This window comes from Scomber scombrus, chromosome 5, assembly GCF_963691925.1.
Source record: "Scomber scombrus chromosome 5, fScoSco1.1, whole genome shotgun sequence".
In the NCBI taxonomy this organism is placed as follows: Eukaryota; Metazoa; Chordata; class Actinopteri; order Scombriformes; family Scombridae; genus Scomber; species Scomber scombrus.
In genome coordinates, this window is record NC_084974.1 from 8,285,542 (window position 1) to 8,300,083 (window position 14,542).

Genomic DNA, 14,542 nt, shown 5'->3' on the forward strand with positions numbered 1-14,542 from the left:
GGTGTGACAGCTGACTGTGTGGATGGTTTTATATTATGATTTCATCACTGCAGCTCAGAATAACATGAGACAACTTTGTGATAATGATTCTAATAAAAATGAAAGATTGTCTTTTAATAGAAGAATAATAGACACACTGTTAATTGGCTCCCATGATTATTAATGCAACATTTGAGTCAGACAGACCTCAACAGTCATTAACTACTTTTTCACTCTTTGCTTCAGTAGCAAAAAGTGTCACTGGCATTACATTTAAGTTTGTTTTTTTAATTTGATGTAAAAAAAAATAAATTAAAAAAATAAAATAAAAAATAGGATAGGTAAACTCTGACTTGACTGAGCTAATTGATGACCAGTTTCATAGTACAGGCCTCAGGTTTTAGATCCTTGCCTTTATCTGTCATCATTGTCTTGAGCCCATATGCTCAATAAGCACCTGATCTATTGTTGTTTTTTGTGATAAATCAATACAAGAACCCATGTTAACAAAGCATGTGCTGTTTCAAAGGAAGACAATATATCCATCACATACAGGAAGTGAAGTTTACATGCTGACAGATGCAGCCGATGTATACACCTGTCCCGAGTCCTAGTTACAACAAGCTGTGTTTACTAGGGGTGTCACGATTCTCCAAAACCTCGATTCGATTTTATTTTGATTTTAAGGTCACAATTCGATTCGATTCTCAATGCTTTTTTTGGGGGTCCTTTTAGCACAGATGCCTATGTCATTTTTAGACTAATCATGAGTGATATAATCTCCATCAGTTGTTTGCAATGTACCACACTAAGGCCTTACTGTCAAAATTAAATAATTTATTAGCAATATAATGTAACAATAACTTCAGCAGTCAATTGGAAACTTACTGTAAACAAAAGAATCATTTAGTGACCCTTTAGTAACTGCAGAGTGTAACTGCACTCTTCATATTAGATGACATTCAAAAACTAAATTAACACAGCCTAATGTCCATAGCCATCCCTGGACAATTAAGTGTGTTAACTGTCTTAACTGTATCCTAACAGTAGCATCTCTGGTGCTACAAATACCCCTATAGCGCTAGTTATTGCTTTAGTGCAGACATCCCAACTCTCCTGGAGTGTTCTGCATATTGATAGCGGTACCCTGACGCACGCAAATTATATACAATCTCCCGGAATCTGCAGCGAGCGAGCAAGAGCTCGCACTAGAGAGTGTCAGCATGCATGTTTAGTGTGACTATCAATGCAGCGTTTGTGAGAGCACAGCGTCCTGATAGCTCTGTGTTGCTGTTTATTAGACCAATAGCACCCCCCCCCCCCCGGCCGACAACCAGTTCGAGTTTGGTTGACGTGTCTGCTCTATCAGTGGTTGCCATGGTGTGTTTTTACCAGCTGCAGGTTCAGGTTAGAGGAGGTAATGTTGACTCGCTGCATTTCAACACGTCTTTGTTTTTCCCCTCTTGACTCGCCTGCGGGACGTGACTTTGGGGGCTACATCCTCGTGTCCTCTTTTGATTTCGAAGGTCGAGATTATGACATAATTTCCATCGATATTCGATTTACAATCGAGATTGTGACACCACTCGTGTTTACTGCAGTGTGCATTCACACACATACAGATGAAGCCCCTTGAAAGTTCCCATTCAAACTGAAATCCAGCTGAATGGCAGCTGACTCCCAGCAGGCTGCCAGCCGACTCAGAAACCCCCTCCTTCTCCTGGGCGTGTCTATCTTTTCCTGTAAACCCCCCTATTCATTGTAATACAGGGTATGACCAGGTGATGGCGCTTCTGTCACAGAATAGCCCACATATTCTATGAATTTTTACTGGTCATCCGAACCAGTAAACTTACTTACTACCTAACATAACCCACTGACTTTTTAAATGCACGCACCACAACTTAGAAAAAATATTTTAAATTTCAAGGAAGACCATGACTGAGCAAACAATTTGCAGACACAGATACATGACTATCTTGAATAAAAAATGTGGAGTGTCTATTTGCACCCTAGACATAGCCTATAACAACGTGAAAACATGGCGGATATTCATCTTCCACGCCAACAGAAAAGGGCAAATTTAGAAAGGTTTCATATCTTATGTTTGTTCTAAAGACATTTCTGGCGGGAAAGTTGTATTATATTTTCATAATTTTTCCTCAGTGAATGCATACAAGCGTAAGTTTGTCAGTTAGACACGTTACAACGTAGGACCGGAGCGGTGGCGTAACGGGCAGCGTGTCCATCATTAGTGCGGGAGACTTGGGTTCGAGTCTTTGCAGCAGCAGTTACTTATTGACAATGTTTTCAGCGGAAAAACTCTGCTGCATTTTCATAACTTTGTTAAGTAAATGCATACAACCCGAAAATAACTGAATTTACAACCTTCAGGTTGTTATATGATGGAAATCAAATCTTGAGCGATAATTCTATGGTTCTCTGCTATGTGCCATGAGTTTAATATGTGTTTAATGATGTTCTCTTGGTTAACAGGAAGTGTGTTTGCCTGTAGAGTATTTTAAGAGTGTTTTTATTGTTTAGCAGTGAAGAAAGGAAAATGAATGGGATGTTTGTGCTAGAAAGAGAAACAAAGTGTGCGTGACAGGATTTGGCAGGAGTTCATACTGCAAAAAATCGGAACACATTTTCAAATCAAAAAATTAAATAGCCTACTGACTGATTATTTTGTTATTTGTTTTGAATCTAACACAAAAAAGAAAGACAAATTGCTTTTCATATTTCAATTTTAGGCTCAGATCAATTATACAAATTGAAAAAACGTAAACGACTGTATTTGATTTTAGGCAAGGCAAGACAAGGCAACGCAGCTTTATTTATATGAAAATAAACATTTGACAGTGAGAAATTAGAAACAAACGTAAAAACAAGGAATTTACAGGATGATTAACCTTTCATTTGATGCTGGTTTGAATATTCTCACACAAATTATGCCAGAGTGCTAAAACTGAGAATGAGTAGTTCAGCGTCTGCTAATTTGTGAATTGTAGAATTGTTGAAAAATGTGCAAGCCAACCCCGGTCTATTCAGTGCATGCTGTAAGTCAGGTAAGCCCATCCACTTTATTAGCATTATCATTGCTTAACTTTTTGTTTGGGCTTAATGGGCTATTTGGTTCCATTGCCACACAAATCACGCAAGAGTGTTCATGGCCGTTGCAACTACAGTACTTTCTGAGAAGGGGTGCAGATTTGGCGGGGTGATGATGGGTTTGGGGGGATGGTTGGGAGCCTGTTCCATTGTCTTTCAAAGTGAATGCCCCCCTCGCCCCACACATGTGCATGTCTCATGGCAAACTGTGAATCCTTTGAATTTTTCCTCCCACGGCTCTATTACGCCTGCTCTCATTATGATCAAATTATTTTAACTATTATGTTTTATAACATATTGCCAATAAAATAAAAGTAAATGAATCCCATATTCCTGCATTGAACAGACTCACTGGAGCTAAGGTTAATGTTAGCTGCACGGACAGAGACAGCGGGTTTTCTCAAGCGAGTTCAAAGTTTTATCTATTTTACTTTCTTTTGACAATGACACGCTGGATGGTGATTTCGGAGGTAATCCGACAGGAGAAGGATTGTGTAAACCAGTCGGTCTCAACAGGGCTTACGATTGGCTACGAGAAAGTGACGTGTCGGGGGGTGCCTCGAGTGGGAGATCCCCCTCCATTCATAACCCGTTGTGCGCCAACGTCATTCATTTCATTTCATTTTGACTTTTGACTTTGTAATTACCGGATAACGGAAACCCACTATCAGTGTCAGAATATAATAGCAGCAATAAGAAAATAATAAAGAACAATAAATAATAAATACAAAAAAACAAACGAACAAACAAAAAACTATAAGAACAATAATAGTAAGAAATATGTAGTAACATAGTCGTGACATTATTTACATTAGTTACACCGTCCATTGAAATACTATGTATTACTGTAAATAGCGCGTCCTGTTTTGAATCACTAGACGGGGTATGTCACATGGGCTATTTCTTGGTTTGACAGTGACAATGATTTGTCAGAGGTCCTGTAAAATGTACGGTATCTTCAATTGCATCCTTCTAATGAATTAACTCAGTTTATGTCCATGGACATTATAATGAAAAGGCTAAAGGCTTAATATTAGTTTGCATCCAGCGTGCTGCGTGGACTTCATTACATCTGCTGCACAGCTGCTACCACAATTATGAAATGCTAAGTTTATTGTCTGTGACTGTGACCTTCATAAAAGAAATATTTTACAAATCTGCATTATATAAACTAACGAAATTCATTAAAGTAAGTCATTTGGCGACTTCTAAGTCATTAAACTAAGTCTTACTTTTACTGGAGTAAAGAGTTGAATCAGTATGTCTGCTTTTACTAGAGTCTTTTTTACACTAGTATCTAGTATTGCATACTACACAGGCATGACTCAGAATAACAAGCTTGCACTTTTTAATCATAGTGCGTTTTGTTAATTGATCGGCTGTGTTGTGTTTTACCGGCGTACAGCAGCTTCAATTGCATCCTTCTAATGGATTAAACTATATTGCACCCTTCATTAGATAGATAGATAGATAGATAGATAGATAGATAGATAGATAGATAGATAGATAGATAGATAGATAGATAGATAGATAGATAGATAGATAGATAGATAGATAGATAGATAGATAGATAGATAGATAGATAGATAGATAGATAGATAGATATACTTTATTGATCCCAAGCTGGGAAATTACAGTGTAGCAGCAGCATTACACAGACACATAGTGACAATACAGTGACAATAACAACAACATATAGTATAAGGCTACTTTATGAAGAAGAATAGAAGTAAATACAAGTTATATTAGTGTGTAAAACTAACTCGGGTCTCCTGCACTAATACCTGTGCCTCCCCGTGGACAAATGAAACATTGCAACTGGTTTTCACTCAGGCAGTTTAGGGGCGTTTCCAGTCGGGGCCTCATTGACACGTCATCGCATATTCCCCCTGCTTCCATTATCGGCCAGTCAAGGACCTATCAAGGGGCGGCCAAGGAGCCATCACGGAAACAGGGGAAATTTGTAGTGGCTTCATCTGTATTTCCTCACTCAGCTGAGTCACACTGACATTTGCCAAATCAGACACATGGATTTCCACTGCTCTAGGTTTCAATTACAAGCAAATATAGGCAGCTACTCTGATTTTACAGCAAATTACCTTACAGCTACATTTATTTGGCAAGGTGTATTCCTGTTTAATGAAATGCATGGAAGGTAAGTGTCTATTCAGGATCTTTACATAATAATAACCTATGTTAAAGCATTCAGCATGTCTGTTTATTTAAAGTATTTTGTGTATGCATGTAGTTCTCTATAAGAAGCCTAACATAATGTGAAATAAAAGTATTTTTTTCAGATATATGGTGAATGGGAGTATGTGTGAAAAAAGTGGATTAGTGTACAATGATAAAGCATAATACATAACAGTATGCAGAAAAAAATATCCCCAATATTTGCTGCAAGGACCGGATTTGCATCCATCTGAACCCAGAGAACTCTTCCAGCTTTGACTCTGCACCCACGATATCGGATATTGTGCGGATCATGAAAACAATGGCATACTGTAGGCAAACTGCAAAGCTGATCGTCTCTAATCTGATAAAGCCAAACATCAAAAATCTTGATACTTTCTAAGGAGACACAAAGCACCTCATGGAACAATAAAGCAATTCTCATACTTTCAGTCTTTCACTCACTCCTTGTTCCTTCCACAAGTTATTTTTATCGTTTCATAAATAATGCAGATGTGGCATCAGGCTTATACTAATACTTTATCCAAAACCAGAAACTTTTTTTTGTTTGTTTTCTGTATACCTATTTAAATGTAAATCATCTGTGGTTGAGGTGAGGATTTGTGCCACCGTCACACCTTATGAACAGGAATCAGAAAGGGATAAAGAAAGGTTTGTTTGCTTTAAACTTAAGCCAGACTGAAGTTAAAGTATTTTCCTTCTCTCTTTTTTTTATCTGTCCGTGCCCCTCTTTTTATGTGCATACCCACTGATTGTTACTAAATTTCTTCTAAATGTGGTGGTGAATGGAGTGATCCGGACAGGGCCTATTTCTAGTCACAGACAAATAACTCCTGTAGATGAGGAAACCAATTCCAGAGAGTGCAGGAGATGAGCAATTCCTGGCCTTGTGCAAGGCTGAGGAGAAAAAAAAGGAAAGACGGAAAAAAACATCTGTCTCTTTCTCATTCTGTGAGTCTTAAAGTACCCACTGATCATTTTCATGCAGTGTAATGCAGCAATTTACCAGAAAGGGAACAGCTCTAAGGAGAAAGGTAGGATGGACCAACAGGAATAAAGAAATGTCCCATAGAAAACACATGTACTAACCATTTATTTTAATGTATCTGCTGGTAATGATAACATTTCCCCTCAAGGAAACATTAAGTGTATGAAGGATTACAGTATTTCAAATAAAAAACCCAGCAGTAACAGTGTATACTTTTTTATCCATTTTTCTCATTAGACAAAGTATAGTATAGTCAGAAGCATAAAGTAAAGGGTGAGGGATAAGAACTAAATTTGGAAAGCTCATTAGTTACACTTCACTTAGATTTGAGAGCATGCGTAAGAGCATTGAAAAAGCAAAGTAAAACCGATAAATGTGTAATAATGTTGAAACATTTTATGATACCCTTTAGATTAACTTAAGTGGCCCAAAATGTCTGTACAGTCTGTATCCTAAAGTAACCTCGCTACTCAAAGCTGTGCTCTCGTCCAGATGGGCCCTGCAGATGTGCAGATGAGGAGCTTACAGATGCGTATTGGATGCACACCTGAGCATATTTGATGTTGCACAAACCTAATGACCATACCTAAAGAATGTCCTCCTTAATCTTGTAAATCTGCTCATTAGCATATTGGTTTTGATGTTTTAGAAATGTTAATATGATTCAATTCTTGGCAGACAATTTCACTGGTTTCCTTGTGAATATATTCATTATATCTGTCCTACTTGAAGAGATTGCAAAGTGCTTTAAAGTTCTACCTGGAGGGAGGTGATATTTCTAAATCTGACCAGCTGGAAGTCAGAAGTCTTTGACCTTAGTTAAACTATGCCAAACTTCCAGAAGTCAGCATACAGTGAGCATTGCAAAACTGTGTAGTCTAAATATTTGAACAGTGCTGTCAGTCTAGTTATAAAACACACAGGAGATATCATTGGATGCTACAGTTTTGATATGGAAGAAACAGGTTCCATGTCAGCAGGCTGTGGTATCCTGCTGCACTTGGACAAGAAATTTAAGACTGTAAATTGAATCAAGCTTGAAGTACATTGTGATGACAGCTTAAAAACTTACAACATACAATTTCTCCAGCTAGAAAAGCTCATTTATCACACTTCTTTACTACTTTACTCCAGGTTTCTTTTTTAACACAGTTACTCTACAAGCCACATACACCCTGCTGGCCCAAACTCTTCTTTTTTTAAAGCGGTTTTTCAGGTCTTTTTAACCAGTAATTGCGAGAGTTGTATCTATGTGCACACACGCCACTTTGGTCCCACTTTAGTTTAACGACACTCCAGACTTATACTTTAGAAGTTTGTGCCTGCAATCAAACTGACCCAAATGAAGTTCTGCGGATGTTTACAGGACACCTCACTCATTTGTTGGCAGTCACATATATGTTAACTCGACCCCTCAAGCTCTGCCAAGAATACAGTCAGAGCTGTCACATCTCAGATAGGAAACTCTTACTCAGCTTTTGCCTCATGGTTTTATTCAGTCATCTTTATCCCTCCGTTTCTCTCTCTAATCCCTGAGTGGGAACAAGCAACTGATGGAGACTGCTCTAGATTAAATATACAATAATCCATGAAGTGTGTTCTATTTCCACTGCTCTTCTGTTATCAAACATGTCTACGTATTTAATGGCAGGAGAATCAGTGCAGGAACTTCCTTTCTCTCTATGAATGCAGCTCATGCTCATGTGATTGACAGCCACTTTAGTTGTGTTCAGATATGTCTGTGATCCACCACCCGTTCATTATAAACTTCACTGTTAGCCAATGCAGTGCAACGCCCTATTACATACTCCAATGGTTTTGATGATAATTATTGTAACAATATCATCATTGTTATTATAAACTCAAAAAAGTGCATGATGGAGGCTCAAAAAACTGGACTGAATTGAATTGAATTTTAAACACCAGGCGCACCCATGGTAAACACTTACAGGTTGTTTTAATCATATAAGAAGGATTAGGATAAGGAGGAATTTCTTTTTTTCAAAATGTCTTCACAGGTGTCAATAATAAAAATTAATAATGGCTGAATTCCATTGTGTATTCATAATGTAACACTAAACCCTACATTTAAAAAACCCAATTAGGGCAACATTTGAGCAACATTTACCACAATCTCACCTGCACTGACCATCACCTGGAGGTTTCTCCGCCCCTGCACAGGGCCTGTGCTACAACATGAGCTTCACTTCATTGTAATACAGCTGCATCCCCAGGCTCCATCTGAGCACTGACACACTGTAACTTGGCCAGGAAAGATAGACAGACTGTGGCCTGAATAAACCACTCGTTTGTCACCGCTGGAGACAGAGCTGTTGAAATGCTTGATGTTTGAGAAGCTGTATAGAATAATGCTGTATGCCACTGGTCTTTTTTATATATATATATATATATATATATATATATATATATATATATATCTACAATTGTCACTAGACTGAAGAAGGGCAACTCCAATCTCAACATCACAGGCATCCACAACAACTGTCTCCGGTGTCAAAACTCTACTGAATCTTCTCCACACATCAACAGGAGTGACTCCAAACAACTGTTATCAGTTTTTATAAGGTGACATTAAGCAGAGAACAGGACACTTAAACTTTGAAAGAGGACACTAAAGGAAGTAGTGATGATAATGGAGAAATGATGGAAGTTATTTGTTTGAAGTGAGATGAAATAAAATACTGACTTCTGTTAAAAAAAGTTAATCTGTGGAATACGCTATTAATAAATTGTGACCTTCTACCTGACGAGTTTGGCAAAAAAGTAGTTATTCATGTGAAACTATTCTTTAACAAACTACTGATATTTTCCATTTATCCATCCATTTTCTGCCACATATCCAGGGCCGGGTTACTACGACATTAGGCTGAGCAATGACACTCAGACATCCTTCTTCCCATCAACACTCACCAGCTCCTCCTGTGGGATCCCAAGCTGTTCTCAGGCCAGGAGAGATACATGATCCCTCCAGCATGTTCTGGGTCTGCCCTGGGGTCTCCTCCCAGTTGGATGTGCCCAGAACACCTCTAAAGTGAGACGTCCAGGAGGCATCCTGAGCAGGTGCCCAAATCATTATTTTGGTTACTACCAATACTGTAGACTGAGTGGTAAATTGAGATCTTCCCAGCCTTCGGGCTCAGCTCTTTCTTCACTACAACGGTCCCCTTGCAACACCTGCATCACAGCTGATGTTAAACTGATGATCCTGTCAATCTCAAACTCCATCTTACCCCGGTACCCCATACTCCCCCAACACCGCCCAAAAGGCCCCCCCTCGTAGCCCTGTCCGAGTCTGCAAAGCACATGTAGACTGGATGTGCAAACTCCCATGACCCCATACGTATAGGATAGGATACCATCATCTTTGGCTCTAAAATTTAAGAAATTAAAAAGTTTCTACAGTATATCAAAAAAGTAGACAGGACCACCAATCAGGTTTTATCATGTGACCTCAACAACTGAGCTGAAGTCAGTTTTTTTTTTTTTTTTGTATTATTGTATCTAGTTTGAAGTTTCTAGTTTCTAACTGTAGCTACTATGCTAGCCAGCTAGCTTTCTGCATTTAATTACAGTTTGCACAGTTGTTAGCGATGATTATTACTATTATTAGTGATTGACTACTTGACAAATTACACCAGTGAAAGAATATGAGATACATTCAGGCTTTCAGCTGATGATGCTTACTCTACCTGCTGCTTACTGGGTTTAGGTGTGTTTAGTTTGGTAACTTGAGTTGTGCAGCAGACACACTGATGACAGGAAAGTATTCAGAGCTCAGACACTAACAGAGTCGCCTGGTTTGTTAAAAGAAGGTTTAAAAAAAATAAAAGATAAAAAATAAAAAGTAAATTTGGGACCGGAAAGGGCATGAAATACTCTAAAATTAAGAGAAGAGACAGCAGCAACAAAAAAAACAACAAAACCAAGCAGAGCGAAGAGAGAAAATGTCAGTGAATAAATGGAGATATATATTTTTAATGCTTTTTTCCCCCCTAATTGTATTGAATGTTGTTCTTGTTAAAACCTGATTAACAGTGTCATTAGTTCACATCATCAGTGTTAACAGTGTCATCATTTCAAATCTGTTAGTTAAAACCATGTGTAAAATTAAAAATGCAGCTTTAAATTGCTGTCTGTGGCCAAGTGTTAATTGTAACTCACTTCAGTAGTTAATTTTGCCTTTGTGTATTAAAAACGAAATAAGGCTAATCCGTCTACTCTTTTCAACATAATCACAGTTTTCTAAAGAAGCCTTGGCAGATAGAACTGGAAAGTGAGTTCTCAGTGCTGGAATTTCATGCTATTAGCCAAGGCACATTTTGAGCAGATAGATAATTATATTCATCAAAGTGGAAGTAAGGCTGAGGCTATCATTTTTAGAATAGCTGATGGCTTTTAAACCACATCTAAACAAGCACAATGGTGTCCTATTTCACTTCAACACAGCAGTCAAAACATCTAATTAGTGCTTTGGGACTGTGTGATTCATTAAGGGAGATGTGACTCGATTACGGATCCAACAAAACAGAACTGACAATCAGCCGTCTCCCTGTCTCTGTGTCTCTAACCATTAACTCAAGATGAAAACAAGTCACTCATTAACATTACATAGTTTAATTTTTCCTAATTAATTGAATGAATCTTCGAGAAAAGGGCATCCATGTTAGCCAGATGAAGAGTGAAATATCAGGCGACAACTTTCCCTCAGCTCAGAGAGTTGCAGAGCAGCACGGAGGAGACTCATGTTGGTATCAAGTGCAGTTGCAGGTCTTAACAACACCGTATACTGAATGATATCCAATCACCTGGATTTTTAAATGTATCTTTATGTTCCTGAACACATCCTACAACATATTGATGATAACAAAACCATTCCATAGGTTTTATCTATTTTTTTCTGGTTGTAGTACTCATAGTTGAGCACAGTGTCATAAATCATACATGTATGTATACATAGAGATTTCTTCCCCCCATCTCCTCTCCGCTGACCTGAGCTGACCTCACTGTTCCTCACAAAGTTACTGCTCAGCATTTTATTATTTGAAGAGTTTATATTTCCATCACTGTCTGTCCAATTCAAACCTGGATTGCTTTCCTTATTGCCCTTGAACCATGTCTGATTCATTATTAACCATTATTTAAAGAGGTCAACTATGCATTAAATAATTTCAACTATAAAATTGACAATTACCATGTGAATTAAAACTCCATTTAACTGTATATTGCACTTTAAAAGTTTTTAACTGAGTCTTTCTTCTAACTGACCAACTGGTTACTTCTGTTTACAGCATCAAACCTGAAGATCTGATTTTTTTTATTTTTTTTATTTTTTTTTTTACTTTTTTCTTAGTCTGACTGATCATCAATTATGTCTGATCGATCACTGTTTGGCTTCTGTCACTACTCCATTATCAAATAATCACAATTTCTTTTAGAACTGATTACAGTTTAGAGTGTATCATTACTTACTGTTGACATGTAATTACAAAAGTAGACAAGAGCAAATGCATGGAGAAAAGTAGCATCCCTCTCTCTAACGCTACCTCTTTAACTCTCTGTCTGATCAGCACTTCCTGCTTTTTCTCTCATATCTTGCCCTCTTTTCACACATGGCTGATATTGGCTGCTTGCCAACAATATAACTGGCCAGATCAGCTGTATCAATGGAGCCATATGTAGACAAAATATGACAGGTGAAATAATGCGAGAGAATGGTGTTCTGCAAAACCAGTGGATTTAAGATCATGTGTAATAATTATCTCAGACATGTATTTTTATTCAACCTGGAAACAGACTTATAGTGGGCCTTACAAGCACCTGAGTGCACACAAATGAAGTGTAGGAGACAACCTTGTGGCTTAATTGATGTTGTTAACCATTTTGTTCATTTCCTGTCAAGTGTTGTACCAGCAGCCACTACCAGCTGCCTGCTCACAGATACAATGCACTGTTTTGTTGGCGGCGATGACATCAAATCAATAATGAGTCACATATTAGGTAAGGCCATCTCCCATCTTGGATAATCTAATCCCAGGAGGGTTGAATCTCTATTAAGATCAAAACCTGATTTACTGTTGTTGGCAGTGACAGTGCTTTGATATAGAGATTGTAATCTGTCATTGGATATAATCTGCTGTGCACTGCAGTCATTCTCAATCTCCATTAGCACAGTATGATAGGATCTGGTCTACTGTACACTGTATTGGCATTCAGGCTGTCAGATAAACTATCAGCCTCCCAGGCTGCTATCAGCCCCTCTCTGCTCTGTGTCACACACTGCTGTTGTCAGCTTAGATCTACAAAAAAATGTCCATTATAACTATAAGCGTCCTTTCAACTCTTATTTCCAAGTGGAGACCTCAGTTTATCCACATATTGTTGGTCAATATGAAATGAAAAAGTAAGGTGGAGGACCTAAATTGATACCCAGTCTGGCAGAGTACAAGTGACTGTGGGCAGGTTGAGGTAATAAAGGACAGCTGTGGCTTGATGTGAGAATGTGGGCAGGTGTGCTGATCTGATGACTGGGTGGGAGGTGATTGGCAGGGCAGGAATGACTGAGGGCATCTGGTGAACGGACAGTACATGGCAAGAGCAGGATAGTTTCACAGAATTGTTATGGTGGAAGTGGAAGTGGAAGTGGCTGAAACGAGACTGAATGTGTTGCCATGACAGAGGGTCCAGTGACCAAAGGGACATATGCTACGATGTGAAAACTTCTGATATTTCTGTTCTGTTTTAGATGTCCAGTAGTGACAATGAAAACAAAAACAAAAACATGTTATATTAATTGTGTAATTTCCTCTGTGTCACCAACTATAAATATCCTGTTACATATGCCACTCTCATTTACCTCTAGCAACACTTGACATTAATAAATCAGCTCTAATGTAACTGTGCTCCAGTATGACTGCCAATTAGAGCAGCAGTTCATTAGCACAGGGGCTGTTTATGTGAGAGGACTGGTAATGTTACCTTATCAATTGTTATACAGTTTGTCACTGATTTAAATTAAATATCAGACGACTTGTGTTGCTGAGGTAATTTCCATTTTATTTTGTGTCCATGATAATGTGTTTTCCTTTCAGTGTCCCACTGTGGGGCTTCAACACATGAAACATGATGGCACAGGTGGACATAATGGGAAAGTGAATTTACATTTTCTCTTGTTTCACTTGGCTCATACACCAAGTTACTGTCTTCATTTTCATGTGCCAGCAGCAACACAGAGGATTGTGGCTTTTACCTTCTAAAGAAAAGTGACTGTGATGGATGAATGCAATGTAAATTATTCCTGACTTGGCATACACACCTCATGTCTCTACATATAATTCATGATGTTTGTTATCATGTTGTTCAGTGTACCACATGTGACCCCATCAGACTCTGTAAATACTTTACATCTCCTTCAACTTTGTGTGAATAATATAAACAGTATAAACATATCTAATTCACTGAGATACAAACGGAGCAGCAAGCTGGGATCTCATAAAAATATGTTTTGAATCATGTCTCCATGAAACATATTGCATGAGTCTTTTGTAAATATATCCTCAAATCTACTACCCACTTCAATCTATAATTACACTCAGTTCTTCTGTCTTATACAGTTCTGGCAATCACGAGTTGATGAAAAAAAAGCTCATTGCATTCTTTTATTAAGCAAAAAAATTGATATTGACCTTACATAATCCCATCCACTCATCTTTTAGACCCAACGCAAGGTTCAAAGCTCCTGACCCCTGAGTGTCATAATTCAAAATGAATTTCCAACACTCCACTCTAAGCTTTGGCTGTTAGTATTAAAAGTAGAATTAATGTCTGTTCTTTGCTGATGTGTGAGCAGTGTAACTGCAAAAACTCCTTGAACCTTAAGTAGAACTTATGAACATGAGAGTAGACTGGAGTGTCCAGGCAGGAGATTTTGTCTTTGTGTTGTCAATGTTGTTTTGCTAATACAGTGATTCCTTGAGATCAGCAGAAGTTGGGACAGGTAATTGCTGTCGGAGAACCATTCCTGAAGCTTGTCAAGTCGGGTAAGGGTTAGCCAACAAACATGATGTGACTGCCCCAGCCAAAATTAAAAGATGTGTCCATTAGCTTGAACACATAACCGGGCCAACAACTTAAAGACTCATGAAAATGTTTCAAATTTTCCTCCCTGGTCTTTGAACTAGGGTCTTACATGAAGGCCACCCCTCGGCTGGACCTATGCTCTAGGTCAGCCTACCTGTTTGTGGAAAAAAAACA